This window comes from Malaclemys terrapin, chromosome 2, assembly GCF_027887155.1.
Source record: "Malaclemys terrapin pileata isolate rMalTer1 chromosome 2, rMalTer1.hap1, whole genome shotgun sequence".
NCBI classification, from domain to species: Eukaryota; Metazoa; Chordata; order Testudines; family Emydidae; genus Malaclemys; species Malaclemys terrapin.
The window spans coordinates 184,211,061-184,238,846 of record NC_071506.1 but is presented as its reverse complement, the minus strand read 5'-3'; the positions used below and the strand labels follow the sequence as shown (position 1 = coordinate 184,238,846).

The 27,786-nt window shown below is 45.0% G+C and overlaps 1 protein-coding gene across 2 annotated transcripts in view; it reads right to left on the bottom strand.

The window, feature by feature from the left end:
- GRB10 (growth factor receptor bound protein 10) overlaps positions 1 to 27,786 on the bottom strand; it is a 213,466-nt gene that overhangs the window by 157,142 nt on the left and 28,538 nt on the right. The window contains exon 1 of one of the 2 annotated variants that reach the window (XM_054019011.1): positions 8,762 to 8,856. The exons of the other annotated variant lie outside the window; for it this stretch is intronic. The gene's annotated coding sequence lies outside the window, so the exon portion shown is untranslated. Of the gene's footprint in view, positions 1 to 8,761; positions 8,857 to 27,786 lie in introns of those variants that run through there. 2 annotated transcript variants of the gene reach the window in all.

The window sequence follows — 27,786 nt, the reverse complement described above, 5'->3', positions numbered from 1 at the left end:
GCCAGCATTCCCTAAAAAGAGGAGGGTATTACACGTAGGGAATAGGCCAAGTCTTTAGTCCACAGTCTGATAATATGTGAATGAATATTTCAAATGATTCCTTCTAATGTGCACTATTTTTAGGTCAACAATTTCATATGTAATTGTTTTGCCTGTTTACATAAGTTTGCTCGTTCCCTCTTAAGGGTAGTGTTTTACTATCTCAACTCACCTAGTCTCATGTCACCTAAATACTTTGCCACCTCGGGGCCTGCACTCCATATTCACATACTAATTCTAGTATGGTACCTGGAACACCCCACTGTGTCAGTCATTCCCCAGCTTCTCACCTATTCCCTAACTCAAAGTAGGACACAGTTGGGAACTCTTTCTGCATGCCCACTGCCTTGGGGTTCTGGCATCTTCAGTGTTCTTATAAAGCAGCCTGCTAGTCAGCCTTTCCATTTTGGGGAGAGGTATGTGTGTGGTGGGTGGGAGGTTGGTTAGTGCGTTTGATCCAAGTTTTGAGTTTGAGCTCATCAAAATACCTTCCGTGTTTTGGCTGTTTGAGTAAACCCCACTCACAAAAATAGCAATTCCTGTCTTAGTTTTTTTTAATTCTAGGATATTGCCATTTCAAATCATTGACTAGGATTTGGCAATACAGTAAAATCCCACATAGGGTTGGCGAATATCTACTGAGTTGATATTTAATGTTGAATTTGAGCAGCATGATCAACAGGAAGAGCAAAGGAATTTAATAACAGGAAAGTAAGAGTCAGATTAAAGTAGGACTTGGTGAATAGTACCATTACATAAAAAGGAAGACCAATGTTGAAATATATTCTCCCATCTTGTGGTTCACATGCACTTAGACAAGAGCAAGACAATGTCAGTTAGGGGTAAAAGTGAGAAGTCTTACATCACACTTGTGCAACAGTAAATTGCCCATGTAATATTTGACTCAGGGCAGGAAGAAGTGGGGTATGCCGCAGATGTAGAGAACGTGTTTGAAATCACTTATAATACACAAATTCATGCACTGAAATAGTGATCAATCATGGTAGAATTGTACATTAATTAATACATTGTGTCTCTGATACAAACACCAAATACTAAAAGCTTGCGTAGCGACTATACAGGTGTGCAGTTAATGAGCAAAGTATCTAACGTTATTACATACTTTGCACACATTTTTAAAGTTACAAATTTTAGTTACACTGCTTCGTTTGTATTCTGCAAAGAATCTCAGAGATTAATAGACCTTTCTGTTTACCCTTGATAGGTAGGCAACAGCACTATTAAAATAATTTTCCATCTGAACTGTTGACAGAAAATTAGGTTACTGACAAAAATTTTTGCAAGAAGTGTCCAATGTATGTGAAAAATTTTGATGTTTTTCAGTTGAACAAATCAATGCCCCAAAACAAACATTTCCTTTCGATATGCTGCCACAGTGCCTCATAGGAATTGTAGTCTGGTCACATTGTGTCCTCATTCTCCTCTACAGGTTGAGCTAAAAGTAGTTTGCTGGGAAAAGAAGTCTAGAGTTTCTATGGGAAACAGAGAATGATTTTTCTCACCTTCAGAGTTTTCTGCTGCAGAAGGAAAATATTTTTTTCCAACCAATTCTAGTGAATACCAGCAACTCTCTAAATAATCCTACTTATTTTCAGGTTTCTTTATGGAAGTTGATTACATGAGTTAAAGTTTCAGTTTATTGTTTTTGTTTTTTTCCTTTTGCAAATGCTTTGACTGACAATATTAGTCCAGCCATTAGCTTATTTTGAACATTGTCATGGACTGAAGCAACAAAATATATGTCAGCTACTCTTAGATATTCAAATATTTTCTGTACTTCTAAAACAGATGATATTACTCAATCCATCTTAATATATTTTCAGATATTTAAACAGCTTCATTATATCATTACATCATTTTATGCTCTACTGTTTTTTAGAATACCTGCCTAAGAGACCTTAACTGTATGCAGTCTATGCTTGAAAGTTCTTTTGTTATAAGCTAAACAGCACAAATCACAAGGAGGTTTGCAAGAGCCAGGTTATTGCTCTGACACAGGCTTCATATTGGACTGGAGAAGAAGAATTCTAGAAGCTTGTGAAGACTGACAACAAAGTCACACGCTGTTACAAGTGTTAGCACATCCAAGAAATAAAAAGGATGGCTATCAGTACATATCAGCTCAAACAACATGTAAAAAAAAATCTAATGAAGGTTCAAGTACCATAATTCTGGAAGAGGCGTTTCTCGTCTAGGCCCCATGAAAGAGGTATAACCATCTCAGATCAGATTTCAGTGGCCATCAGAGACCCATGTTTTGTATGGCTCCCTACTAAGCAATAAATCTACACTTCAAAAACAGACTATAATCTCTCAGACTTTAGCATACCTTTTTTGTGATCATGTAGAGAAAAACAGTTCACACCCTGGGCTAATATAGGGATTTCCAGGTGTGCATCTTGAACATTTCTACAGTGTCTGAATCCGTTTCTCAACATTAGAGTGTGTGGAAATAACTGATCCTACGCACAAAAAGATTCCAACATTTACTATGCAATAGTGCAAGCTGCTACTTAATTACAGCCAGACACCAGCTCAGTCTTCTGGTGCATCACCTTTTTGTTTTATATTTGCCGGGAAAAAGGGTAAATTATGCACTTCAAGTGCAATGCAGTCTCTGCCTCAGCTTACCACCATACAAGACAATGGGAAGATTGCAATGGTATGGTCACTCTGCCAACACAGAGGCTTTTCCAAGTTTTACATGTTCCATCTGCCAGACAAAGGCTTTAAATCCAAGCAAAAAGCTGTACAAAGTAGTTAAGAGTAAAGAAGCAAAGATGGTAGCCTGCCAACATTTTAGAAGCAGAGTTAAAAGGCAACTTCCAGACAATTTTGAAAAGAGGGCTCATGCTTTTTCATGCTGCACAGAAGGCAGCATGGAAGGTTTTTGTCTGTTTGTTTTTAATACTTCAGACAAGCTTTGCCACATTTTCTCCGTTATAAGCCTTTATCTCAGTGTTGGTCAGGTTTTCACAATGTACCACCACAGAAACTCTAGAAAAACCCTAGGGAGCAGTAATTTATTGAGCTCTTTAACAAAAGCTCTCTTTTCTCCAGCAGTGTTACTCACTGAAGTCACAGTGGCGCTGACAAGACAGCCACCCCAAATTTTATGCAATTTTATTCCCCCTCCACCATACATATCTTTTAGTTTTTTGCCATTCAGTGTCATCACTTCACTATTTTTCAAACTCTAGTGTCTTCCAGGGTAGAAAAAACTGAATTTTTGAACCAAAAAAACCTTTATAACGCTTTATAAAAAAGCAGCAGCGAAAAAAAAAGTAAGAGTACTAGCCCAGTACTGTCTCCTTTGCAAGTCACATTCAGTGAACTCCACTGTTTATTTCATAATTAAGTTTTCTGGAACCCAGTGTGGGAAACTATGCTGTATGTCCTAGACCACTAAAGAGGGGTGTGAAGGGATGGGAGAGGTACCTTTTTCTATCACTAGACAGAATGGGGCAGGAAGGATGGATCAGAAGATGTTCTGGGAACTTCTCTGCAGGTCTCAAGGAAGTCAGAGAGTGGAGGCCTTACCATAGTGGTAGCAGAGGAGTAGCTACACAGCTGCAAAAATATATATGACAAATCCAAACAAATGTATAGGACAAAAAACTTATGACAGGTTGTTAGGGCTTGTCCACTTGACAACATTTAATTTATATTTATATATTTATAGGTACACTGGTATAACTCTAGGGTTGCCATCTTTCTACTTGCACAAAACTGAACACCCTTGCCCCGCCCCTGGCCCACCCCTTCTCTGAGGCCCTGTCCCAGCTCACGCCAACGCCCCCCTACCTCTCTTGCTCGCTTTTCACCCTCACCTCACTCATTTTCACTGGCTGGCTCAGGGTGAGGGAGGGGGTGAGGGCTCCAGCTGGGGGTGTGGGCTCCAGGGTGGAGCCCAAAATGAGGAGTTGAGAGTGCGGGAGGGGGCTCTGGGTTAGGACAGTGGGGTTGGGATGTAGGAGGAGATGAGTTGAGGCTGGGGGTTTGGGCTCTGGGGTGGGGCCGGGGATGAGGGGTTTGGAGGTGTAGGAGGGGGTTCCAAGCTGGGGGTGTAGCTAAGGGGTTCAGAGTATGGGAGAGGGCTCCAGGCTGAGGGTTGGGGTGCAGGAGGGGGTACGGGCTCTGAGCTGAGAGTGCGGGTTCCAGGGTGGGGCTCCAGGCTGGGAGTCCAGCTGGGGGTGTGGGCTCTGGGATGGGGTTGGGAGATGAGGGATTTGGGGTGCAGGAGGGTGCTCTGGGCTGGGATGGAGGGGTTCAGAGGGCAGGAGGGGAAGCAGGGCTGGGCAGGGAGTAGGAGTGCAGGGGGGCATCTCCCAGAAGCAGCAGCAGCACGTCCCCCCTCTGGCTCCTATGTAGAGGCAGGGCCAGGCGCGCTGCCCCATCTGCAGGCCAAAGAGAGCTGCAGAGCTGGTGTTTGGGGTGGGGGCAGTGCGTGGAGCCAGAGGTGGGACATGCCACTGCTTCCAGGAGCTGCATGGAGCCAGGACAGGTAGGGAACCTGCCTTAGCCCCATTGCACCGCCAACTGGACTTTTAACAGCCCGGTCAGTGGTGCTGATCGGAGCCGCCAGGGTCCCTTCTCAACCAGGCGTTCCAGTCAAAAACTGGACACTTGGCAACCCTATGTAACTCCCTGCATAGGCACTCTTATTCCAAAATAAGAGTGCACACACAAGGACTTATGCTGGTAAATTTTTCCCTGTGCTGACTGTAAGGGCTTATCTACAATCTCTTTGCAATCTGTATTAAGGGCTGGTCTACACTGGGGGGAGGGGGAGAAATCGATCCAAGATACACCACTTCAGCTACGCGAATAGTGTAGCTGAAGTCGAAGTATCTTGGATCAAATTACCTTGGGTCCACACAGCATGGGATCGACGGCCACGGCTCCCCCGTCGACTGCGCTACCGCCGCTCACTCTGGTGGAGTTCCAGAGTCGACGGTGAGCGCGTTTGGCGATCAATATATTGCGTCTTAACGAGACGCGATATACCTATCCCGGATAAATCAATTGCTACCTGCCGACATGGCAGGTAGTGAAGACGTACCCGAAGTATGCATAGCTAATTTATGAGATTTAAGTGAAACATTTACTCTGTTTGTAGAACTGGTATTAGGTGTAAACATTGGTGGCTTACAAGATGGAGAGAAAGCTGAGTACTGCTGGTCAGCAGGGAACTTTAAAATCTATAGATTACAGAACAGACATGTAGTTACAGTCCTTTATGGTCCGAACCACTCTCCGTGAAGTTACTACTTTATTTTGAAGTTATACCAACCACTTGCTGTAACAAAGGACAATTCAACGTTAGTCAATTAAATAGAGAAAAAGATTCCTTCTAATTAAGATAGTATAAGAATTTGGGTGATTGCTGGAGTCTAAATATCACAGAAGTGGGCGCACCAGAAGCACATGAATCTAGTAACACTCTCAGATAGGAATTTAAACTGATTAAGTATTTCTTTTCAGAGGAGTATGTATGTTCATATTTGGGTAGGAATGGGGAGGAATAAAGAGATTGTTTTGAAATTTACACCTTTCAATGCTTGACAAGATGCCTATTTCAGTAATTTTTTTTTGGTCATCATACTCCTTTTACTTTTGCTCCCCAATATTCTAGCAGAGGAAAGAACTACTTTTCCATGCATTATCACAAAGTTCAGATTTCAGGGAGTATTTTCAAGAGTGTCCAAGTGACTTATGCACCAAAGTCTGATTTTCAAAAGCAACTCAGCCTCAAATGGATGTTCAGTGCCTTTCTTAAAAATTGTATCCTTCATCTGAAGTTGGAAATTTTGCATTTTTTAAATACAGAAAGTGACCGTGCCTTTGATTTTTGCAACACAGACCAAAAGAATGTTACAGAAAAGAAAAAGTGCAGATGATTCAAAGTTACGTTTGAATACCTAACTTGACAGTCACGTTTGTGTCTGATGATATTTAAGAATGCTTCCAGGTTTGCTTGTTCTCCTCCCAACTTAGACAAATTCACGATCTAAAGAAGTTACCCAATTTGCGGTACTCTGAGCACAGGTCTGAGTACAGTCTAGTGGAGTATCACTTAAGGTGTAATTTGAGTTACACAAAAGCATGTGATATCTTAAAAGAGAAAACAGGAGCTAAACAAACAAACATAGATCAAAGAGGTTGATGCAGGTCCAGACACTTCCACAAATGAATGTGAAATTTCTTAAAAAGAATTCTGTTTCTCCCCCACCTCCCACCCTCCGCCATTATTAAGTGCAAATCTGTTAGTCTAAAACTCTAAAGGCTATACTTTGTAAAGGAACCCACATTTGGACTGCAGGTTTGCTGCGAAGTGTAGTATCTTAGCAACAAGAGCTCATTTTTGACCCATGTACTTGGTCCAATATTCTTTTTTTTTTTTTTTTTTTTTTTAAACGGAGCAGACATACATTTTAGAAGCAGAACAGAAAGACTGTCATCCACGTCAACTCCCACCAGCAAGAGTGTGTTTGTGAAGATTTCAATGTTAATATTGGTATGTTATATTGGCTCGCCAGTACCACTATAGTTTAAACATCTGTCTGAAGGTCGACTTTTCCAAGTCCTCTAAAATAGACATGCTTAGTCGGGTTTGTTTGGAATTCAGTGTGCCGCAGAAAGGTGCAGGGTAGGGTCACAAATTTGGAGTTATTTGAGAGTGGAAATCCAGAGACATGAGCCCTGGAAAAAAATAACCAAACTAGAAGCTTTTTTTAAAAAATGACTTATTTTATTTAGTTTTTGCTCACAGCTAGAGATCAAACTATTGGTTATTAGTGGATCAAAATAGTAGCAGTCTGTTGAGCGTTACCCAAGGTAGAGTGTGGCCCCTACTAAAATCTTTGAGGGACCCAAAACAAGACCAATATTTAAGAAAATGTACCTTTTTTCCCCTACCATGCCTATGCCAATGCAGAAAAATTGCTAGAGGTTTTTCCATTCCTGCCATTTCACGTTTTAAAGCTTGACTCGTGTAAGTGCTCTAATATGTGAACAGTTAATTAGATTGCTTTGAAATCTGGTGTGCCTCATGGGGGCATGGAATAGCGTTAGTGATCCAAATCTGGGGTCATTTGACTAATGAGCTAAATCTCCTTCTAACTAACCGTACAAGGCAGCAAGCTGACAGGTACTGATGACTGGATGAATCACACACCTCCTTGAGTTTGATGACTGTGAATGCATCCTTACTTATGTTAACAGAAAGCTACGTTAATCATAGGTGCTGAAACTAGGGGTTCGGTCGCACCCCCTGGCTTAAAGTGGTTTCCATCATATCCACGGTTTATAATTTGGTTCAATGACTCTCAGCACCCCCACTATACAAATTGTTCCCCCTCCCCCCCCGACATTAATCATGATCCCCCAACTAAGACCCTGCCAGAGGTTTGGATTGAGCAGCTGGACGCTGCTACAATTTGCATTATGAGTGGCAGTTTTATATGGGGGGAGGGGCGAAATGTAACCAATCTTTGGGGGGGGAAAAAGATAAAGATGTGAATGCTTCCTGGGAAGGAAGGGGTGGGAGACTAGGAGGAAGAAAAGGGGATGGGTGGCAGGGGAGAGGAGAAGTCGGGGGCTCAGGGGAGTGAACAAGTGGGACAGCAGAAAGGGGGACGTGGGGGGAGGGGGCTGAGTGACAGGGAGAGAGTAGGGGCTGGGACACCTGTCAGCCCCATTCTCCCCTCCAGTGTGTAGGCCCAGATCTGGGAAGCTCTTGTCCCCCTAGAGGGTCTGAGCCCCCTCTCATATGATCTGGGATACAGGGGCCTTCCCCATCTGGAGGTGCCTGAATCCCCCTCTCACTGCCCTCCTGGTGTACACCAGGATTGGGGTGGGGAGGGGGGCGGAAGAGACTGTGTCCAGCTACAGAGGTTGAACCCCCCATTCCTCATGTGAGCTGGGTTCTCGGGGGGGGGGGGGGGGGGAGAGGAAGGACACTTCCCCTTTTGGCCTGGTCTGAGGCCCCCACCTTGCCCCCATACAAGTCGGGATCTGGGGAAGCCCTACCCTTTTGAGTGGGGAGCTGAGAACAGATATACTTCATGCATATCACAGGCCCTAAAGCACTCAGGAGGGTGGAGGGGTACATCCCCTGAAGTGATAGTGTAGTTCACCCATGTCAGAGCTATGCTTTCTGGTTGTACTCATCTCCATGGGGTGTCCTTTTCAATTGACAAGTACATGACACCTCACACCTTTCAGAGCCTCCTATACTGTAGACGGATAGGTAGAGGAGCCCCCCCCCCCCCCCCCCAAACAAACATCATTCTAGCCTTCCTGTTTAAAAGCTGATGCTTCAGAGTGCTCTAAAATCCACAGGCTTGCAAGTTCTTATCATTCAATAGCATTAAGATGGAATCCTGTGGTGAGTGAATGGGTTGTAAAAGGGAGGTGAACTGTGGGACAGACAGAATAAAATGTATCAGTGTTCATGGGGCACACTGGGGCATTGCTGAATGAGAACAGAGTTAAGGTTGCCAGGGGAACCTTCACTCTGCCTCTCCTGGTTTTCTGAACTTTGAATTTTGCTCAGCTCCATGTTCTGCAGCAGGATGACCTATCACCACGCAACTTTAACTCTGCATTACTGTAGTTTTTTGCCACTGAATAATGCTATCCACAAAGGTGGTCTCTTAGTCATCATACTGCACTTCTAAACTCAGGTTTTCACATGTACCTTTTGCTTCTAAGGTCAGTATGTCCAGAGAGGTGCTCTTTCAGTTCAGTTATCTAAAATTATCTTCACTAAAGAGTCAGATGGAGAAGCTCTGCCTACCGAGAGAGAGAGAGAGAGAGGGGTTTATTCACTCCAACCCAAGCCATTTTATTGGGGTCATCTGAGTTCCGTCATCTGTAAGCAGAAGACACCTAGCTCTGCTTCTGTTTCCTTGGACTCAGTTTAGTCATCTCGTACAGAGTACCTGACTGGCAATCAGACTGAGACAAGAGCAAGCTGGCTAAAATTCAATCCCACTAACAAGTGTGCTTGTAAGCTGGGACAGAAGACTACACAAGGAAACCAGAGGCAGTATCTGCTCTCTTGGCTGAATAGGGACATCTACCTTTTCTCACTCTACTTTAGCACTTCAGGTTGAAAACCAGTCTCATTCACTTTTAGATGGGTGCGTGTGTGTTGTGTTTTTTATATTATATATATTAAACCCCACACACACACACACACACCCCTACAATCTGCATATCAAGTCAGGAGCATTTGTTATCAAAACCTCTTACTAATTTGACTTTCCATTATATGTCCAGCTAACCTTTCAATTATGGAAAGTTCAGTCTTTCAGGATTGCTGCTGGTTACTGATGTCTTGCTTAAGATTGTTTAGTTAAAGGGAAACTGATAACTCCTTCAAACAGACAGAAGCCTAAGACTATATATACAGCTCTTAATTTATGTTGTGTGATCATTACTAAGATTGCTGAAGCTCTTAGAATTTACTTAAGGGGGAATAAAAAGTGATCTTTTTTTTTAATGAGATGCATTATTTAAAGATAATGGGACTTGAGCATTTTTCAAATACAGACTGAAATCCAATTAAGGGAAACTGGGAAAACCAAAAAATCTCTTGTAATTCAATGGGATATGGGCATATGACATCCTTAGGGTCCCTTGAAAATCCAGCAGGGGAATGTACACTGTGCCATATTCCAGACATTCAAATTTACTTGGAGGCCAACAATGAAGAGAAGAAGAAATTTATCTGTAATTAAGTAGCTGTTTTCAAGTGTTGAGTTGGATTAAGTTTTTCAGAATGCCGAACACTTACTGGCATTCTGTGATGTAGAATGCAGGCTGAGATTTTTGGTTTCAGGAAGGGAAGCATGCTTAAGAGAGTCTCAGCGGGTATCATCTCCTACTTCTTAGGATTGAGGAATCGGGCCTATGGGCAGCCCAGCCTCCTCAAGCAAGTACAATGACCTACAGAGAAAACCACTTGCACATTGCCATACAACAAACTGGGAGGTAGGACATGTTAGGCCTAGAGTCTTAATCTTTTCCAAACAGAATACACACTGAACAAAAATAACTCATGAATGAGTTAAATTTTATAGAAATGTTTAATCTGTGTGTTGATGTTCAATTGAAGTGTGGCCGTCTGATCGCATTCCTTGTGTTTGTTAGTGTAAATTTGTTTGTTATTGACTTACTCCTGCAGAGATGAAGCCCACAAGTAGAAAAGGAACCCTATCTCCTTCTTTGATCCTTACTGTCAACTAGATCAATAAATTCATGGTTAAATTAACCATAAGAGTAATTAACCACTGGAACAACTTACCAAGGGTTGTGGTGGCCATCATTGACCACTTTTAAAATCAAGATTGGATGTCTATTTAAAGAGATATACTCCAGTTCAAAAGGAATTATTATAGGGAAATTCTGTGTAAATTTGCCGGGTGTCCGGTTTTCAACCGGAACACCCACTTGGAAAGGGACCCTGCTGGCTCCAGTCAGCACCGCTGACTGGGCCGTAAGAAGTATGGTCAGTGGCACAGTGGGGCTAAGGCAGGCTCCCGGTCTTCCCTGGCTCTGCGCAGCTCCCAAAAGCGAATGATGACATTTTGCCAACTAATCTACATTAGAAGAAGCTACTTTCCTGTTCTTTCAGGACTACTCAAATTCTGCCAGGCCAACCTTTCAGTTTTTATATAGATATAGATGGCTAATATCAAATGTTTATTTAAGCCTTATTTATTTTTATTTAAATTTTCAAAAAGTTGTGGGAAATTATGAGGGGAGGTCAGACAAACTAATTACAGACACTGAAAATCAAATCAAAAAGTTAAAGCTTTATAACCATTAAGAACACCAATTGGCAACTTTACATTTCAAAATATACAAAGTAAATTTCCTTAAATCCAAGGCTTGGTCTACACTACCCCCCCTAATTCGAACTAAGGTACGCAACTTCAGCTACGTGAATAACGTAGCTGAAGTCGAAGTACCTTAGTTCGAACTTACCTTGGTCCACACGCGGCAGGCAGGCTCCCCCGTCGACTCCGCGGTACTCCTCTCGCCGAGCTGGAGTACCGCAGTCGACGGCAAGCACTTCCGGGTTCGACTTATTGCGTCCAGACTAGACGCGATAAGTCGAACCCAGAACTTCGATTTCCAGCCGTCGAACTAGCTGGTAAGTGTAGCCAAGGCCCAAGTCTAATAAGTTCTCAAGCAGCACTTTTTTCTTTGCCCACCTAAATTTCAATTATTGATGGAAATGTTTTTTCCATCAGTTTGTGTGTCTACAGTGAAAGATTCCATTTATAAAATAAAATAAAAAAATTATCCTTTGGGGATATTTAACGGGGATCTGGTTGGAACCTCATCATTTCTGGCAGCCTGAGAGTCAGCACAACTATATATTAGCAGACGCATGTATTCTTAGCTACCAAGATTTGTAGGAAGCCGTTTCAACTGCAGTTAACCTAAATATGTTATTCAGATGCATTTGAAGTTGAAAGTTCTCATGGGTATTGAACAAATAGCACCAGTTACAGTCACAAGGTGGGGAGGTGCTTGCATCTCTATTCAAACCTGCAATACCTGCTATTCCAATCCTGGGATCAACAAACAAGCTGCATCTAAAGACTTTAGTAACTTTCCCACTGTTGGTCAAGCTCCAGTGGTGAAAGTGTTTGCATACACATTTTACAACCATTGTTTAGGCCATTGGTAACAATTGCTAAAGCACCTCACTGTAGAGAAGGCTGCAGATATTACTCATTGTGGAACAGTTGCATGTTGGAGGCAAGGTCCCATGTCCTTTGCTTAACATTAGACTTTACGTTAATGCACTCTCCTGAAATAGCTTTGTCAATAGCATTGTGTTGGCAGAACTTTTACTGGGACAACTTTCTAGTGTAGATAAGGTCGCAGAACCTAATAGAGCATTGCACCCCAAGCCCTATCACTGCCACCTCCCTTGCAGTCTAGAAAAGCAAGCAGATCTGTTGAACAAAAAAATCAGTTTCATGCTGCCTCCAGATTCTAAGATGGATTTGCTGCTCGTTTTGCATTGAAAATTGCATTTTAGAAGTTGTTGGGAGAAGCTGAAGGTGCATCAGATGCAGACCGTCCATGTTCACCACGTCATATTAAATAGCTGAAATGCCTGAACAGCAGCAGTGATTAGTGGAGAAATAATATTCCATTCAGTTGATACTTATTCATGCACGCTAAATTCCATGTCTCACCAGCTCATGTACAGAAGAGTTCCCTCTTCCCTGGACTTCTCTGCCGGAGGAAATATTCTAACCTCTCCTCGCAGAAATACAGTAAAGAGGTTCTCCAAGAAGTATAACGTATATAAATCAGAGACTTCCTTGCTAAAGAAAACCAAAAGTGTTGTCCTCCTGACAAATTCTCTCTGCTTTACCTAAAGTCTCATTCACAGAAGAGTCTCTCAATTGTAGAGAAGCTGAATTTTTTAACTGCTACTAATGGGTCATGAAACAATAATGCAAATAAGTTGGTTTTTTCCTGATCCTTTAATTTTAGATATACTTGAAGTTTAAACAGCACTAATAGCATAAAAGAAAGTGGAATGAAAAATCCAAGTTATATTAGCCTGCAAGTCTTCCATTAGTGATTTTTTCAGTACTACCTCATATTAACCAGGCCTACAGAGATATGTCCTCATGCACAGATTTCTGTTTTGGATTAGAGTGGATAGCATACAGTGTCTACAAAAGGAGCAGCACACTTAGATGTAGCCCAGGAGTAGAATTGCTAATGTTCTACTCGCACAAAACCAAACATCCTTGCCCTGCCCCTTCTCTGAGGCCCCACCCCCCACTCACTCCATCCCCCTCCACCTCCAGGTGGCTCACTCTCCCCACCCTCACTCATTTTCACTGGGCTAGGGCAGAGGATTAGGGTGCAAGGGGAGGAGGGGCAAGGGCTCTGGCTAGGGGGGGTCCAGGCTCTAGTGTGGCGGTAGGGATCAAGGGTTTGGGGTGTAAGAGGATGCTCTAGGCTGGGACCGAGGGGTTCGGAGGGTAGGAGGGGGAATCAGGGCTGATGCAGGAGGTTGAGGCGCAGGAGGAGGAGATCAGAGGTGCAGACTCCAGGCAGTATTTAGCTCAAGCAGCTCCCGGAAGCAGCAGCATGTCCCCCCCTCCGGCTCCTACGCAGAGGCACGGCCAGGCGGCTCCACGCACTGCCCTATCCGCAAGCACTGCCCCCGCAGCTCCCATTGGCCACAGTTCCTGGCCAATGGGAACTGCAGAGCCAGCGCTTGGGGTGGGGGCAATGCGCAGAACCGCCTGGCCATGCCTCCACATAGGAGCTGGAGGGGGGACATGCCACTGCTTCTGGGAGTTGCAGGCAGCCTGCCTTAGCCCTGCTGTGCCACTGGCTGGACTTTTAACAGCGCAGTCAGCGGTGCTGACCGGAGCCACCATGGTCCCTTTTCGTCTGGGCATTCCAGTCAAAAACCAGATACCTAGCAACCCTACCCAAGATAAGGGAACTGTGTGTCTCTAAGCCCTGAAGGAGTGGTCTTTGTTTTAGCAACCCGTTCCTAGCTGTCTATGGGCAACAACACAAGCCAGACTCACTGTGGTGCTATATATTGTGCCCCATTCCTTTACCCTTCCAGCAGACCCATGCTATCCCCACCTCTAACTTATTGCTTGCAACGTGACCTGTGTTTGGCTATTAATGCAGCCTTATGCAATACCTGCATCAGACAGCTGGCCAGAGAGAATTTAAGTGGGTTTTTTGTTCCCTTTATGATGCTGCAGAAGGAGAATCCCTCCTAAAAACTAGAGATAAAATTTTGCTGGATTTTCTACTACTGGTTCTCATTTATCTTTCTCATTTCTAACTCAAATTCCATCTCTCACCTTTACTATTAGAGAGGCATAATAGAATAGCAAGAGATTTTCCATTTCCTTAATCTGGAAAAGAAGTCGGAACCGTGGCAGAAGACACACACACACACACCCCCCTTGCAAGAGCAGTTTGATAAGTCTACTTGCTAGTGGTGAACACAAGACCATCTCTCGGCTATCACAGACAGGCCTAATCCATGAGTGTGTGTGTGAAGGCTAAGATGTAGTTTTCAGTGAGTTAATCTTCCATATATAAGCCTATGCAGTGCTCTCTTCCCAAGGATGCAGAGAAACAGGTGCAATGCTTCCGCTGTGCAGAGATTTCCTTAAGAGCAGTGTATTCCACAATACACCAGTAAATTGCATACAGCCATTCAGAACCCTCCAGTTACACTGGTCTACAATTTTTGAGAAATCGTCTGCTTCAGAGATAAAATGCACTATTTATTATGTATTCTGATGTGCTGAATTCAAATATGAACTAAAACAACTGATGGGCTACTGTTTCTAAGATATTTATTTAAGTTTTTAAAGTTTTTACATTTTATGTCTATATATATATATTGTGTAGATAGTAGAGTTTTAATCATAAATTGTAAACCTAGGTCTTTTCATGTGTTTATGGTTGCTTTACATGATACTATTTCACCTGTATGTAAACACTTGTACACTATGTATCCACTATATAAACCCTTTTGCTGATTTTTAAAGGGTTATATAAATAAAATTTATTATGAAACAAAAGGCAAAAAACTATTATGTACATAGTTTAGTCCTATTCAGTGTCTACTCGGCGCTTCTTAGCTTGTCTCTTGTATTCATTAAATGGAGCATCTCTTGTCACTGTCCAGCAATAGTCTGCAAGCATTGATGGGCTCCATTTGCCCTGACAGCATTTCTCCACTGTTGCAATGTCCTGGTGAAATCGCTCGCCATGCCCGTCGCTCACTGCTCCACAGTTTGGTGGAAAAAAAGTCTAGATGAGAGTGCAAAAAATGTATCTTTAATGACATGTTGCAACCAAGGCTTTTGTATGCCTTGAGGAGGTTTTCCACCAACAACCTGTAGTTGTCTGCCTGGTTGTTTCCGAGAAAATTTATTGCCACTAACTGGAAGGCTTTCCATGTCGTCTTTTCCTTGCCACGCAGTGCATGGTCAAATGCATCATCTCGAAGAAGTTCACGAATCTGGAGGACCAACAAAGACACCTTCCTTTATCTTAGCTTCACTTAACCTTGGAAATTTTCCACGGAGGTACTTGAAAGCTGCTTGTGTTTTGTCAATGGCCTTGACAAAGTTCTTCATCAGACCCAGCTTGATGTGTAAGGGTGATAACACAATCTTCCTTGATTCAACAAGTGGTGGATGCTGAACACTTTTCCTCCCAGGCTCCAATGACTGTCGGAGTGGCCAATCTTTCTTGATGTAGTGGGAATCTCTTGCACGACTATCCCATTCACAGAGAAAACAGCAGTACTTTGTGTATCCAGTCTGCAGACCAAGCAAGAGAGCAACAACCTTCAAATCGCCACAAAGCTGCCACTGATGTTGGTCATAGTTTATGCACCTCAAAAGTTGTTTCATGTTGTCACAGGTTTCCTTCATATGGTCTGCATGACCAACTGGAATTGATGGCAAAACATTGCCATTATGCAGTGAAACAGCTTTAAGACTCGCCTTCGATGAATCAATGAACAGTCTCCACTCATCTGGATCGTGAACGATGTTGAGGGCTGCCATCACACCTTCGATGTTGTTGCAGGCTACAAGATCACCTTCCATGAAGAAGAATGGGAGAAGATCCTTTTGATGGTCACGGAACACTGAAACCCTAACATCATCTGCCAGGAGATTCCACTGCTGTAGTCTGGAGCCCAACAGCTCTGCCTTACTCTTGAGTAGTTCCAAATCCCTGACAAGGTCATTCAGTTCACCTTGTGTTATGAGGTGTGGTTCAGAGGAGGAGGATGGGAGAAAATGTGGGTCCTGTGACATTGATGGTTCAGGACCAGAAGTTTCATCCTCTTCCTCGTCTGACTCAAGTGAGAATGATTCTGGTGCATCAGGAACCGGCAGTCCTTCTCCGTGGGGTACTGGGCGTATAGCTGATGGAATGTTTGGATAATGCACAATCCACTTTTTCTTCTTTGACACACCTTTCCCAACTGGAGGCACCATGCAGAAGTAACAATTGCTGGTATGATCTGTTGGCTCTCTCCAAATCACTGGCACTGCAAAAGGCATAGATTTCCTTTTCCTGTTCAACCACTGGTGAAGGTTTGTTGCACAAGTGTTGCAGCATATGTGTGGGGCCCACCTCTTGTCCTGATCTCCAATTTTGCAGCCAAAATAAAGGTGTTAGGCTTTCTTAACCATAGTGCTTATACTGCGCTTTTGGGATGCAAAAGTCACTTCACCACAAACATAGCAGAAGTTATCTGCACTGTTCACACAAGTACGAGGCATCTCTGCTCACTTTGGCTAAACAGAAATGTATCCCTTTGCGAAATCAAACACTGACAAATAAGAGAGCATGACACTGTATGATTTCTAGAGCTGATATAGGGCAATTTGTTCAGCAGAGTGATGTAAGCTTCGTTATGATTGCATCATGCATGACTTCTAGGAATAACATGATGCAATTCATATCATGTATGATGCAATACCAGCTTCAGATTGCATCATTCATTGTTTTGCCTAAAAAGCAAGTACTGTCCAAACCCAGTCATAGATTTATTCATAGATCCAGTCAAAGATGTATTTTAGTCATTTCTGGTTTAAATTGAGATCCCTTCCTTTTATAACTCACTTATCCTCCGCCATTTCCAAGTCAAGGGTCGTATATACTGACCCAATAGCATATCTTGAAAACTAGAACCAATCAACAATTTTAAGCATCATTTTCATTCTCCGTGACCCAGAATTAGTAAAGTTTGACTACATTTATTTCAGAAGCATTTTGGCTGTAGAGCAGTGCAGCAAAACAACAAGAATGTCAGTTTCTCTCTGCTGCTGAGAAAACTAGGAGAAGCAGCAGAGGCAGGTACCGCAGCGATTCACATTATATGACCACCCAAGCATAGAGGTAGAGCATTTGACACCACTACTTACTGAGGGGGGAGCAAGAATGCTGAGCAAAACCAAGGACAGGACCATACTAGGAATCCCAGGACTATGGAATGGACTACATGCTTTGATAGGGTATTACCCCTCAACCTTGATGGTGGCTCACCCACCACCTTTTGGTACATGCAGGTTTAGTCCTCAGGAGAGCACAAGTTTAACAAGATTCTAAGTAAGAAAGGAGTCCAAAAGCAAAATCAGAGGAGGAAGAAAGTAGCAAAAGTAGGCTGAGAACAACCCTGCAAAGGGCACAGAAAGCAACTGCTCTGCATTCTTGTAATGGCAAAACACTAGTGTTCTAATGAGCCAGCTGGGGGAAACTAACTGATAAATAGCTAAAAACTCTGAGCACAGGAATAGTTGGCATTAACCCAGGGATCTCTAGATGGACAAAGCAGGAGATCCACAGAAGAGGCCATCAGTGATGTCTCCAGCCTCATACAGTCATCTGCTTATGCTGCTTCCTTTGGCAGAGGAAGGGAGATTGGAATTCTGGTCAAGTGGGAATCAAATTGGGATATTCATTGGCACAACAAGTGTTCATTAAGGAAAATACAGCAGTGCTGCAAGTTCTAAAAATTCTATTTAATGTGCAAATACATGCACAAATATTTAGTGAAGTGTGTGTAAAACATTCAAAACTAATCACTGAGTTGTCCTCCGAATGACAATGTGGCTTCCCTCCTTTGGGAGACTATTTCATAGTCTCACCCCTGACTGTAATTTAGTATTTGACATTTTGTAGCTCAGTTTATGGCTTCTGATCTTAAACAGTACCTTGCTAGTTCACATTGAATGATACGAGATCAACAGAGAATTACTGAACTTCGCAAATTGGTGATTACAAAGTAGGTATGAACATGTCAAGCCCTTCGTTTTGTCAATTACAACTTGGTTTTATTTTAGTCTTCCTAACAAGACCATTGTTAATCTTGCCTATGAAATGAACAGACTTTCAATAGTTAGCACTGTATGGATAAGCAATGTTCTGAAAAACAGAAATGTGGTAGAAGACACACTGTTGTCCGTCTCTTGTCCCTCTCCCATGAAGTGCAAGAATAATAGAATTGGACAGTGCTGGGGGCGGGGTCATGGGGCTGTGCATGTGGCAAGGACCAATTATTTTTCAGGTATGGTTTGTCACAAAATCCACCATTCGTCACAGTATTGTGCAGTAGATTCCAAGCTTTTTAAAGGAAGTTTCTAGCCCTCATGATTGTGAGTAAAAGCCTTCCCAGGTTTACTAATGCAGGCTTTTATCTAGTCTTCAAGCAGCTTGAAACAATGATGTACAAAATGTCCCATCCATCACAACAGTGGGTCAATTCAGGCTCAGGCTGGATAAAAATCAGTGGTTTTTTTGTTTTTTTTTTTTGTTTTTTTTTTTAAGATCGATTTAAATAAAAACAGATATTTTTGATAAAATGCTTTGAGGAAAAAACCTATCTAAAGATAGTTTTAATTAAGATACATTATAGCTCAAAGATATCTCATCATGGAATAAGGATTATAACTTCTAATTCTATAGTATGAGACAATATATTCATGTAATGTTTAAGAAAAGTTTTGTAAATGAGTTCCAATAGTTCATGGATTAGGGACCCAAACTTATGGGGTTCCACAGGCTTTTGTATAGAAAGATTTATCCTAAATAATCTATCTACTCAATGGGACTCAGTGCTCAGTCTAGAAGATACCATTGGAGATGCTTAGTTTTGCAGTTCTCAAACTATGGATTTGTCTCCCCAGAGGTAACATGCTTGTTAACAGCAAAAATGTTTTTAAATAAACATATAGAGGTGAGAAATAACAGATCTCAACCCTATTGTCCTTCAAATTTGTATGCACAGAGTCAATCCCTTACCTCTCTCTAAACGTGCAAAGTTTCAAAAAGTTCAATGAATATAGAAGATTGTTAGGGATGGAATAGATCTGGACAAGGAGAAGAAGTCTGGAGATAATGTGAAAAGCGAGGGACATATGCTTGTTGTGTTAAAATATTGTATGTTGATTTACAGAGAGAGAGAGAGAGAGAGAGAGAGAGAGAGAGAATCCAGAATACCTAACGTTATTTTAGTTACATAAAACAATTTAAAATGTCTGTCTGGTGATGTTCTCCTCCTAATACACTGTGGCAAGAAAATACTCCAAATATTAACGATTAACCTGTTGAACTGGAAATAGTTCACCTTCCAATGACTTCATAAATATCTGCTTCAATTACCTTTGGTAAATGAAATAACAAATCATTCATTTTCTGATATAGCCGTAAAACTAATCTGAAACGTTTTCAAAATAAAGCACTGTTTAAAAATGTATAGTGTGTACCTTCTAAAAATGAAACCTACATCTATCTCTGAGTTGTGAAGAATATGTATTAAGGTTATAACAACCAACAAGAATGCACTTTGATGTAGAAAACCATGATTAGATCGAGGCTTCCTGACTAGTGATTTAAATCATGATTTAAATCAAATCCACCCTGTTCAGGCTGTAGCATTAAGAAGCTAAGTGTTAAGTTTCACAGGGCAATACTAAGTTTCATAAACAAGTTACCCTCATCATGGAAAATCCCAAATGGGTGTAGCCTCCTTGCAGATCAAGTGCCTTCTGGATCGATCTTGGCTAGGTCCTTAAGACAGTTTGGCTAGATGTTCAGTCTATATCAGTAGCTGGCAATCTTATCGTATCACCAAAGCTTTTGGGGCCCATGAGATCACTGACCATGTAGCAGGATTCTTTGGTAAGAGAGTTTTGTAAAACGTGCTGATCTTAGTAGGTCTATACCAAGCAAGCCAATACAAGCTCAATACAGAACACTTAATTTGTCGAACTTTTACTCTAAGAAATTTGTTTCCGTGACTTCATTCTGCTACAACCTGCTTCTAGACCAGGGGTGGGCTAACTTTTTGGCCCAAGGGCCACATCTGGGAAAAGAAATTGTGTGGCAGGCTATGAATGCTCACAAAATTGGGGTTGGGGTGTGGGACGAGAAATGAAGAGTTCAGGGGGCAGGAGGGGGCTCCAGGCTGGGGAGTGGGGTGCGGGGGGGGTGAGGACTCCTGCTGGGGGTGCAGGCTCTGGGGTGGGGTTAGGGATGAGAAGTTTTAGGTGTAGAAGGGTGCTCCAGGAGGGGACCAAGGGCAGGATGAGGAATCAGGACTGGGGTAGGGGCATAGGGAGAGGCTTAGGGGGTGCCTCAAGCGGCTCCCAGAAGCCGCAACATGGCCCCGCTCCAGCTCTTCTACATAGGGGCAGCCAGGAGGCTCTGCACGCTGCCCCATCCCCAAGCGTCGCCCCTGCAGCTCCCATTGGCCGCAGTTCCCAGGCAGTGGGAGCTGCGGGGGCAGTGCTTGGGGAAGGGGCAGCATGCAGAGCAGAACCCCCTGGCTGCCCCTATGCATAAGAGCTGGAGCGGGGCAATGCCGCTGCTTCCGGGAGCCACATGGAGCAGCTTCCTGACCCTGCTCCCTGGCTGCAACACCAGAGCGCAGGAGCAGGGGAAGCCCCAGAGTCTGGTCCCCAGCGGGAGCTCGAGGGTCAAATTAAAACAGCTAGCGGGCCGTAATTTGCCCACCCCGGTTCTAGACATTTATTTAAGACTTCTACCTCTCGTTACTGGGACTTCAAAGGGGGACCCTATGTTCAGAGGAGAGAAAGCAATAACCTGAATATGGGGAAGGAAGACCCACTAGCCTAGAGGAAGAGGCCCAGAAGTCAATTTAACAGGGACATTGGAGGGCATCTTCATGATGATGGCCGACTGGGACCTACAGGCTAGAATGCAGACATGGTGGCATGGCCAAAACAGACCTGGCAGTTTTAAGCCAAGATGCAGACCACACGCTAGTCATTCTCATCCATCCTTTTTCTCCCCACCAAACCTCACCCACCCCAAAACTTTTTGATGGCTGGGGAGCAAGAAGTAAAGGAGTGAAGTGGAGCCGCCCAGGGATTCTTGTACTTCCATAACACTAACACCAGCAATTAAGTTAGTCTGAGGTCAGTTGGTCAAGTTTAAAGTCTATGGTGTTTAAAGCCAATCCAAGAGCCAGGCATTATTCTGGCTGGTGCTACTGATATCTATTGTAAAGCACTATGTATCTTTATCCCAGTTATACAGATAGGAAAACAGAGGCACAGGCACGTGACTTGCCCAAGGTCCCTCAGCAGGCCAGTGTCAGAGCCAGGAACAGCTGTAGACCTCACTGCTTCAGTTCCACAGGGCTGCACCTTTAACAGTTAGATATGGACCTGTAACTACAGTTAATTGGCACCAGATATGAAAATTCAACAGCAATTCTTGTACGCTGCAGCAGTACGGGCAGCGTACAACTTGTGTTCCCTGGATTGCTGGACAGACAAGCACGGGACAAAAGCTGCCCTCCTCCTTCTCCCGCCACCGCCCCCCCGGTCCCTCCCAGGTATAACCCAAACTATTTAACATAATCCATACCCAGGGTGTCTTCCACACTCCATTCCCATGAGAGTTCACCAGGTACAAGCTTTAACATGCTTTAGATGTCAGTGCAGACCACTGAAAACACTGTGTAAGATAAAAACCAAGGAAGATTCTTTTTTACTTTTCTACATTAGGCTGGGCAACTAGAAAAGGAAAACTGAAAATCTTAGGTTTTAAAGAATACCAGACTTTGGCCTTGTCTACACTACGAGAGTAGTTCGATTTTACTTAAATCGAATTTTTGGAATCGATATTGCAAAGTCGAACGTGTGTGTCCACACTAAGGACAGTAATTCGACTTTGTGAGTCCACACTAACGGGGAAAGCGTCGACATTGGAAGTGGTGCACTGTGGTCAGCTATCCCACAGTTCCCGGAGTCCCCGCTGCCCATTGGAATTCTGGGTGGAGCCGCAAATGCCTTCTGGGTAAAAAAAAGGTGTCCAGGGTGCTTTTGGGTAACTGTCGTCATCCGTCCATCACTCCCGCCCTCCCTCCCTGAAAGCGCCGGCGGGAAATCAGTTCGCGCACTTTTCTAGTCAGTGACAGCGCGGACGCCACAGCACTGCGAGCATGGAGCCTGCTGCAACCATCACTGCAGTTGTGGCCGCTCTCAACGCCTCGCAACTTATCATACACCTTTCCCTGAGGCAGATGCAGAAAAGTCAGGCGGTGATGGCCTGAAGTCTGAGAGTAGCACAGACCTCTCAGAAAGCAGGGGACCCAGCGCCGAGAACATCACGGTGGCAATGGGTCATGTTGATGCCGTCGAAAGGAGATTCTGGGCACGGGAAACAAGCACTGAGTGGTGGGACCGCATAGTGCTGCAGGTCTGGGATGAATCCCAGTGGCTGCGAAACTTTCGCATGCGGAAGGGAACTTTCCTGGAACTTTGTGAGTTGCTGTCCCCTGCCCTGAAGCGCAATGACACCCGGATGCGAGCAGCCCTGACTGTCCAGAAGCGAGTGGCCATAGCCCTGTGGAAGCTTGCAACGCCAGACAGCTACCGGTCAGTCGCGAACCAGTTTGGGGTGGGCAAATCTACCGTGGGGGTTCTTGTGATGCAAGTAGCCAAGGCAATCGTTGATGTACTGCTGCCAAAGGTAGTCACCCTGGGAAACGTGGAGGCGATCATAGATGGCTTCGCAGCGATGGGATTCCCAAACTGCGGTGGGGCCATAGATGGAACTCACATCCCTATCCTGGCACCGGAACACCAGGCCAGCCAGTACATTAACAGAAAGGGCTACTTTTCCATGGTGCTGCAAGCACTGGTGTACCACAGGGGACGTTTTACCAACATCTACGTGGGATGGCCGGGCAAGGTTCATGACGCTCGTGTTTTCAGGAACTCTGGTCTGTTTAGACGGCTGCAGCAAGGTATTTACTTCCCGGACCACAAAATAACTCTTGGGGATGTGGAGATGCCTATAGTCATCCTCGGGGACCCAGCCTACCCGCTAATGCCCTGGCTCATGAAGCCCTATACTGGCGCCCTGGACACTGAAAAAGAACTCTTCAACTACCGGCTGAGCAAGTGCAGAATGGTGGTGGAGTGTGCTTTTGGCCGTCTCAAGGGGAGATGGAGAAGCTTACTGACTCGCTGTGATCTCAGCGAAACCAATATCCCCATTGTTATTGCAGCTTGCTGTGTGCTCCACAATCTCTGTGAGAGCAAGGGGGAGACCTTTATGGCGGGGTGGGAGGTTGAGGAAAATAGCCTGGCTGCTGATTACTCACAGCCAGACAGCCGGGCGATTAGAAGAGACCAGCGGGAAGCGCTGTGCATCCGGGAGGCTTTGAAAGCAAAGTTCCTGAGTGAGCAGGGTAACCTGTGACTTTAAAGTTTGTGTATTGAGAAGCTAAACCTGCCCCCGTTTCTTTGCCCAGTTAATGTTGACTATCCTATCCAGTTACATACCCCCTTCACCCCACTTCCAACACACATTTCAAAATAAAAATAGTTCTACTTTGTTAAAGCACACCGTTTTCTTTAATACTGTATTCGCGGGAATTTTTTAAAACTGGGACGCAGACTGTGGTGCGGAGCGGGTGTACTGTAGTGGCGCGAATGCAGCTTCTAAACTCAAGGATTGACAGGCTCCGCTGCGGTGGGATGGTTGTTTCAACGGAGCCTGTCACCCCTCCTGATAGGGACTGTGTGTATGGGGGGGTCTATGTGACTTTGTGGCAGGGGGAGGACGGTTACAGATCCCCTGCTGTGTGGCTCTGTGATCCTGCCTAAGGACCGCCGCTTAAGATCTGTAACTGCCCTCCCCTGCCACAAAGTCACAGAGCAACCCACCCCCCACCACATAACATGAAAACAACCTCCCAGACTAACCAGGGTAACTAGTCACTGCATCACTGCACTATGTATGTGCCCTGCTGCTGTGCCTGCCCCCGACTATATACCCTGCCAAAGGTGACTGTCCTGTCGAATTACCAACCCCCTATCCCCCCCTCCTGCAAAAGAACATGATGGAAACAGTAGTTAACAGAAACGTATTTTTTATTATCAACCAAACATGGAACTGGGAAAGTGAAACTTGGACGGGGGCTTGTGTCAGGCGGGAAGGAAAGAACTTGTCAAATTTTGGGGAATGAGAGCCTTCTGCTGCTCGAGCTCTCTGCAGGGGTGGAGTGAGAGTTAGCAGGGACTCTGCCGCCTCTCCTTCTGTGCACTTTGGGTGAGGGGAGTATGGGACTTGGTGGCGGGGGAGGGCGGTTAGAGATGGACTGCAGCGGGGCTCTGTCCTCCTGCCTCCGTTCCTGCAGAACATCCACAAGGCGCCGGAGCGTGTCCGTTTGCTCCCTCATTAGTCCAAGCAGGGTTTGAGTCGCCTGCTGGTCTTCCTGACGCCACCTCTCCTCCCGATCCATGTTGGCTTGGTGCATTCGGGTCAAGTTCTCCCGCCACTGGGTCTGCTGTGCTGCCTGGGCTCTGGAGCAGGCTATAAGCTCCGAGAACATGTCCTCCCGTGTCCTCTTCTTCTTATGCCTAATCCGCGCTAGCCTCTGGGAGTGTGATGACAGGCTAGGTTGTGAGACAGTCGCAGATGGGGCTGTGGGAATGGGAAAAAGGGAGTGAATTCCTCAGAAAGATAAATGTAGTTGTGAACAAAGAACATAGTCTTTCTCTGTTAACAAGACCATGCACAGCACCTCTCACATGCGCACTCAGCACAAGGTCGAATTCTCGGCCTTCGCATTCAGTGCCTGGGGTCTTCTACAGCACATTTGAGAAGCCTCTCAGGAGAACGGAATTTCTGTTGCAGGCAGACATGGTAAGCCGTAGACTCGTGGCAGCTTAAAACTTTAATATTAGCAATGGCCTCATTTCACATTGAAATCAATGTCAGTCCCTGCTGCCAGCAATTCGGCAAGCAGGAAGTCTGCTCCTGTCCCACACCCTCGCGGCTGTCCCCGGGAACGATCCCTTTCGGCTGCCCCTCTCCCGCCTCCACCGCGTGGCTGCAAACCAGCGGTTACAGTTCTGTAAAGGAACGGCAAAGCAGTCCCAACACTAACATTCCCCTACCTCATTCAAAGCAGGTCATCATGAGCGACATCACCCTCATGAGGATCTCTGACAGCGAGAAAGAGAGAATGCTCCGGGAAAGCCTGCAAAGACCAGGGCCGTATGCCGCCATGCTGTGCAGAGCAATGATTCCAGAGTACTTGATAGTCTCGTGGCGTGGCAACGTGTCCTACTACGGAGGACCCAATAAGGCCGCTCTCCCCAAGAACCTAATGCAGCGGATTTCCAATTACCTCCAGGAGAGCTTCCTCGAGATGTCACAGGAGGATTTCTGCTCCATCCCCAGACATATAGACCGCATTTTACTGTAGCTGCTGTAGCAGTGACTAACCAGTAGAGCGGCTTGGGCAGGACAATCATGCAAAACCGGACATTGCTAGATTTTTTTTCAATAGTTGCACTGCCCATGACTGAACCGTTAAGCTAATCAAACTAATCATGAGAAACCCATTTTTTAAATTGTTAATATTCCTGTTCTGTTACAAATAAATGTTTAGATTTTTACAACACTTACTGGCTGATCCTTCCCCAGATTCTGTGTCCGGGGTAACGGCTGGGGAGGGTTGGTAGGGGATCTCTGTAAGGGTGATGAAGAGATCCTGGCTGTCGGGGAAATCAGCGTTGTGAGCGCTGTCGACTGCCTCGTCCTCCTCATCTCCTTCCTCATCTTCCCCGTCCGCTAACATGTCCGAGGATCCAGCCGTGGACACTATCCCATCCTCAGAGTCCACGGTCACTGGTGGGGTAGTGGTGGCGGCCGCACCGAGGATGGAATGCAGTGCCTCGTAGAAACGGGATGTCTGGGGATGGGATCCGGAGCGTCCGTTTGCCTCTTTGGTCTTCTGGTAGCCTTGTCTCAGCTCCTTGATTTTCACGCGGCACTGCGTTACATCCCGGCTGTATCCTCTCTCTGCCATGTCTTTAGAGATCTTCTCGTAGATCTTTGCATTCCGTCTTTTGGATCGCAGCTCGGAAAGCACGGACTCATCGCCCCACACAGCGATGAGATCCAAGACTTCCCGATCAGTCCATGCTGGGGCCCTCTTTCTATTCTGAGATTGCACGGCCATCACTGCTGGAGAGCTCTGCATCGTTGCCAGTGCTGCTGAGCTCGCCACGATGTCCAGACAGGAAATGAGATTCAAACTGGCCAGACAGGAAAAGGAATTCAAATTCAAATTTTCCCGGGGCTTTTCCTGTGTGGCAGTTCAGAGCATCCGAGCTCGTACTGCTGTCCAGAGCGTCAACAGAGTGGTGCACTGTGGGATAGCTCCCGGAGCTATTAGCGTCGATTTCCATCCACACCTAGCGTAATTCGACATGGCCATGTCGAATTTAGCGCTACTCCCCTCGTCGGGGAGGAGTACAGAAGTCGAATTAAAGAGACCTCTATGTCGAACTAAATACCTTTGCGGTGTGGACGGGTGCAGGGTTAATTCGATGTAACGGCGCTAACTTCGACATAAACGCCTAGTGTAGACCAGGCCTTTGTGTACAAAGCTGTGTAAGAGCCTCATTAAAATGAGACCATTGCATATAGAAGCTTTCAAACTTCAGAAATCTATTTGCTCTTTGCTTTATTTTATTAATTGAAAGTCCATGCTACAATGTGTCACCCCCCAACTCCCCACCAACTTTTGATCTTGTAATAAAACTGATGCTAGTTTCAAGAAAGCATTACGACTTCTATACCAACAGAACCAAGGTATTTCAAACATTCAAATTACTAGGATAGAGGAGTCAACAAAAATAGCTATAGAGAACTTATTCAATCATGAATCTCTGAAACAGTAAGATGAAAAATTTGGCCCAAGTTAAGTCTGAAGACTGTTTAGAATTTTTTTTAAGGCAAATAATCAAGTGCAAGGTGACTGTTCACTTTAAAGATAGGAGGAATCATGTGCTAGGTTTTGGAATTCTGTTTTTTCCTTAGGTAGCAAAATTGCTCAAGTTTGAGAGCTATATGCTTTACTACAGTGGTTCTCAAAGTCGGTCCGCCGCTTGTTCAGGGAAAGCCCCTGGCGGGCCGGGCTGGTTTGTTTACCTGCCGCGTCCATAGGTTCGGCCGATTGCGGCTCCCACTGGCCGCGGTTCACCGCTCCAGGCCAATGGGGGCGGTGGGAAGTGGCAGCCAGCACATCCCTCGGCCCGCACCGCTTCCAGCAGCCCCCATTGGCCCAGAGCGGCGAACCGTGGCCAGTGGGAGCTGCGATCGGCCGAACCTACGGACGCGGCAGGTAAACAAACTGGCCCGGCCCGCCAGGGGCTTTCCCTGAACAAGCAGCAGACCGACTGAGAATCACTGCTTTACTATGATTGTCAAGTGACCTAACCGGTGCTGAAGCAATGTCACAAAAAACAACAACGGCTGAAATCACTGCAAAAACTGCCTACTGCTAACAGCTTAAATGTGCAAAAATTATTTGGATTGTAGAACCTGAACACACAGTTATGAAAGAAAACCATGTTTCAGTAACTTCAATCACTGTCCCCCTGGTTTGCTGCAGGTGGGGGAAGCCAGGGAAGTTGCCTTCTCCTCCAGCGGCCTGTTCCTTGGCTCCACACACAGATGCAGACACGTGCGCGCGCACACATGTTCAACAATTTAGGTCATTGCCCTTCTTCCATTGTACTGTGACCTGGATTATTTGCTACTTGTAACAGAGGACTTAAGGCAGCTTCTTCATCCCCCTTCCACACACTGCCTTCTAGGAATTTCACAAGTCACCGCAGGAGG